Source organism: Sitophilus oryzae, unplaced genomic scaffold (genome assembly GCF_002938485.1).
Source record: "Sitophilus oryzae breed Bouriz unplaced genomic scaffold, Soryzae_2.0 scaffold_1693_pilon_pilon, whole genome shotgun sequence".
NCBI lineage: Eukaryota > Metazoa > Arthropoda > Insecta > Coleoptera > Curculionidae > Sitophilus > Sitophilus oryzae.
Window position 1 is genome coordinate 1,032,201 of NW_022146383.1, and position 5,296 is coordinate 1,037,496.

Consider the following 5,296-nt stretch of genomic DNA (forward strand, 5'->3'; position numbering starts at 1 on the left):
AGAGCCACAGCGCGCGCATATACATATATCGTTTGAATTTGAAGCTTTTAGAGCCGTTTGATTGTATTTAGAGCCTTTTCTTTGGTGTTTGACCATATCTAATATAATTTTGAATAACATGGGAGATGTTATTCAATATCAGTAGAGGTTTCTCTATAAGTGAGTTTTTTTAGGTGAATCTGCAAGTTTAATGTCTCTTATTGAGAGAAAAAAAAAACTGACTACGATTTTCTTTACCTATAATGAGATTGTGTTCTCCGTTTTTTTCGAACGCGTGTCATTTTTGATATACAGGGTGGTCCGAACTGTATTCCGGAAACTTCGGCAGCATATTCTGCAGATAAAAATAAGTAAAAAAATTCGTATAAATGTATGTCCTAAAATGCTCAGTTTCGGAGATACAGGGTGTAGAAGATTCACTTTTATTTCGATTTTTTCCAAACAATTTTTGAAGTAACGTCAATATTTGGATGAAAATTGGTGTCTGGGAGTTTTTTGACAGGAGAAATTTGATTTTGATGTTAATATGACTCCTACTTGTTAAGGGCGCCACCTACATGTGTTTTAACTGGTTTGAAGAGCAATAACTTTTCGTCCGTACCTGTATAAAAGTACTGAGTAAAAATGTATACATTTACGACGTTTTTTACGTAAAAAAGGTCTCTTGGTAGAAATCGCTTCGAGTAATTATTCTCGAGATATTTGGAATCGAAATTATCAATGCCTATCATAATTGACTAAAAAAATAAAAAGTTCTCAAAATTATAATTTCAGTCAAATCTGTGGAAAAATGGGGTTCCCCCTCACAACTTTAAAAATATTAGAATTTTGTTACATTATTATTTCTCAAATCAATGAATTGGAACCAATAGATCCATATGGTGGCCTCCCTGTTTCCTGGATTTGTCCGTTCTCGATATCTGATTTTGGCGATTTTTGAAATATGAAATATATCCTGGCAACTACAACAATGCCGAACACCTGGAAAATGCTTGAATAATGCAAGCTTTTAGACATTTGCAAACCCATCCCGTTATAATAAATTTCGTTATAAAGAGATTCAGTTTAACAGTTCAAAAATAAAATATACAGGGTCGTTCACCACATACGACACGGAGTATTGTAGCTAAACGATTAAATTTTTACAAATTGTAAGTTTTGGGTTCGTTGAAGGACTATTAGAGCTACAATTTAAAAATATTTTTATAAGATACACAGTGTCCCAAATAAATATAAAATATCAAAGTTGTATTTTTTTAAACGGAACACCCTGTATATTATTGCATTTTTAGTTTCTACGATTAAAATAAAGGTAAACTTGATAAAGGTTTATTACACTTAAACCTTACCGTTTTTGAAATATTTTCAATTTTGTGAAATTGCAGTCAAAACTTTAAGGCCTCATTTCTCGAAGGGTATCAAAGTTTTTAATACTAAATATTTACTGAAGTTTATTTATTGATCAGTTATTGTGTTTGTGAGGTTCAAGTTAACGTCTCCTTTCTGCTGCAATGGCTAAACTGGACGGGACCTACTTTGTTTACGCCGATTCCGAACCGCGGTCCTCGGCCATATCATGGTCAATGGCCTACCGACTTAGGAAGTGTCTAAATTAACACTTACTCACGAGATATCCGATCTCATCCGGCCTCGAACCGGCGTGAATGAGCAGTGTGTATCAATAGATTTTACACTTTTCCCTTGGACAACAGCACGATGCAAAGTTTCGAACCGGTCACCCGTCCATAAACGAGCATCGCCTTACGTCGCTTAACTTCGGTGTTCTAATGGGAACCGGTGTTTCGACGTAGCTGGGCCGTTGCCCTAGTTATTGTGTTGCAATAATAAAAGTTACACTACCTTATACAGAGTGTCTAAAATTTTATTTTAAATAATTACTAGCTTTAACGGCCAGTTGGACAAGTTTAAAGTTTGAAGTCTGAAGTTTGAAAATACCGCGAAATACCGTTAGAGTAATAGTAGTTGCATAAGTTGTGTTGTAAATAGTATAAGTTGTGTGTACAGAGTGAAACAAATAAATTCGTTAAGTATTTTATCGTGAGTTTAAATAGTGGACCCACGGAATCCGTAACATTAGTATTACCAATTACAATTAAAACGCTAGAGTTACAACTGAACTATTAAATGGAGAATTTAGAGAGAATTGGTTGGAACAAGGGGCCCATATCTTTCCCTCCCAGGTCCTGTGATTTATCTCCTTTCGACTTTTTTATGGGGGAAATTAAAAGACCTTATATATAAAGGAAGAACCATTAGGACAAGAGAAGAATTGCAGAAGGATACTAGGCAAGCTTTTGGACTTATTAAACCAGTTCGCCTAATAAATCGTTGTAACTCTGTGCGCAAAAGATGTTTATTGTGTATTCAACAAGGAGGTGCTCAATTTGAACATTACTGATTTTTTTAGAAAACTATATTCGTCACTCAAAAAATACGTTTTTTTAGTTTTGTTCTTTGTTTATTGTATCGATTTCAGTTATAATTACTAATACTAATAATAATAGAATGTTAATTTACCTTTTCAAAAGTCTTTAATTATGCAGATAAATAATAAAATAATATTATATCATATCATAAATATAATCAAAGCCCGCTTCGATATAAAGATAAAAACCCTCATATTTCTCTCATTCTTAAAAATAGATACCCATAACTTTATATTGTTCGAAAGGGTTAAACGCCAGCATTTTTTTAAGTTCATAGCCAACTACGATTTCTATTTAAAAAATTATATTTTTTATTATTTCTGACAAAAAGAGCAAGCATAGAAAAAAACTGAGTACGTCACTGGATTGTGCTTAAAAAAGTGCCTTAAGGACGTTTCTACAGAATTTTATTATTACGCGAAATAGTAAGTTATGGGCAATTTTCAAAATGGTAAAAAATTTAAAAAGGCCCCGTATCTCTGTTGGCTGTGAAAATATCAACAAGCGGTTTACGCAATTAAACGTATCTCAGAAATCGAGCCCATGACATCTATGTCGGTTTTGCTCTATCTAGTCAGGAAATCTGTTTTCTCTGTTAAAACAGACTAATTTCGACCACCCTGTACAGGGTGGGTCAAATTCGACGCTTTTAAATGGAAACACCCTTTTCTATAGGAGATAGACGAAAACTAATATCGGTGTCTGGAGCTCAATTTTCATCAAAAACATGATGGTGAAAACCGCACAGCAATATCTGTTACCGTTTCGGAGTTACGGGGTGTTTTTCAAAAATGTGCATTTTTAACAAATCGCTGTAACTTTTTTGCTATGGAAAATTTTGTATTTCTATGAAAACATTTCCAAAGCGCCTTTTTACGTAGAATTTAATTGTTTTAGTTTAATTTTTTTTAAATTAATAATTTAAGGGTTATCAACAGAAAAATTGATTTTTTATATGGGACACCCTGTATATTTTATTTATTGAAAAGAATTTAAAATTACCTTTCCAAAAATATAACACACTTGATATTTTGCTCGATTCCTCTTCGAGATATAGAGTATATAAAAATTCGCCCGCTTTAAATAAGTAGGCTTTGAACGGCACCGGCTGTAATGTAAAAAAATTCAAGCTATGAGCATCAATTAAAACGAAAATAATATTTGCTATGAGAGATGCAGAATTTTATAACAATTTAAAATATATTTAACCGACATCAACACATTTAAACTACCGTATGATCGAATAAAAACGGCGTTAGAAATGAAGATCGCTGTCATTTTAAATGTAAAATTATATGGGAAATGTCATCGATCGTCATTTCCAAGCCAACTGGACGCCGTTTTTTTTCGATCATACGGTATATCTAATAACAATAAAAATAAATGGCAAACCAGGACATGAGATTTTGCTACAGGTGTTCGACATATCGACCATCTTCTGTTATGGACAGACGGGGCAGTTTTTGAACATTTCTCGCGGAATTCATTAACTAAGTGGGGGTGAAAGATACCCTCTCATAACTGCTAAGTATTTCTAATTCTTGTCTAGATTATACAGAAGAATAAGGAACCTTTATTCTTCCTCAAATATATCCATAGGATTAGATTCATGGGCACTAAGTCAGGCGGCCTCGACGACCAACGGCTGGGTTCTTGGTCAGCTATTCAATTATTCTTGAAATTGGCTGTAGAAATTTGCTGATAACTTCAGCGTTCAGAGGCGGTGCGTTGTCTTGCTGGAAAAATATGGTTTCGAGTTCCATTAAGGGCATATCATCAATGAGGGGTCCAAAGCCTACTAGTTAAAAGTGGCGAACTTTTAAAAATTCTGTATTTCGAAGGGGATTATTACAAAACAAAATATGAAGTGTGCTATATTTTTTGGAAGGTGTTTAAATTCTTTTCAGTTAATTAAAAATATACAGGGTGTCCCAGTATAAAAATCAAATTTTTCAGTTGGTAATTTAAATTATTAATTTTAAAAATTATACTTAAACCATTAAATTCTACGTAAAGGTTACTTTGGAAATGTTTCATAAAAATACAAAATTTTCCATTTTTTTTTTTTTTTTTTTTTTGTTAAAAATGCATATTTTGAAAACACCCAGCGACGGTAACAATTATCGATGTGCGGTTTTTCGCCATCATATTGAACTCAGACTTGCACCGATATTGAACCCACTGTCTATCCTATAAGCATTAAAGCGTCGAGGTAACATGTATATAACTGTTTGTATATTTATAATTAATTTATGTTTTGTTTTCCTAAAATATTTTGATTAAAATAAAATATGTAAAATTGGTCAATACTGTGTAGGTCAAGCTTAATCTCGTGACTAAAATTTTGTTGGTATGATCTATATTCGGAAATTAGACTCATTATGATTATGAGATAATATAAGAATATCTTAATGTGTATATTTTTACAGGTCAGAAATTTTTAGCAAGACACATTGTAAATTCGCTTTTGACAAGACTAGAACCTAACTGGCGAGCCAGATATCCGAATGAAAAACCAGGCATGCCTAGGGGCGATGAGATACTGGATATCTCAATAGTAGGAAGATATTGCCACTCTGGTTTTGGAAAGGGCGACCCTTTAGAAACTATGAAAGCTAAGATTTTTCACTTTGGTAACCGCTTTTTCTGACTTATGACTAGAATACATCTTACCATTCGTTCCCATTCAGGAGGAAAGGGTTCAGCCATAGACAAAGGGTTCAGCGAGCAACTCTGCTGTTGAAAAAAAAAACAAAAAAAAAATTATTTAATAATAAACAAAATTTTTTTTTTTTTTTTTTATTGAATATATTTTAATTCATTTCAGCATACATATGGCCCTTAGCGGG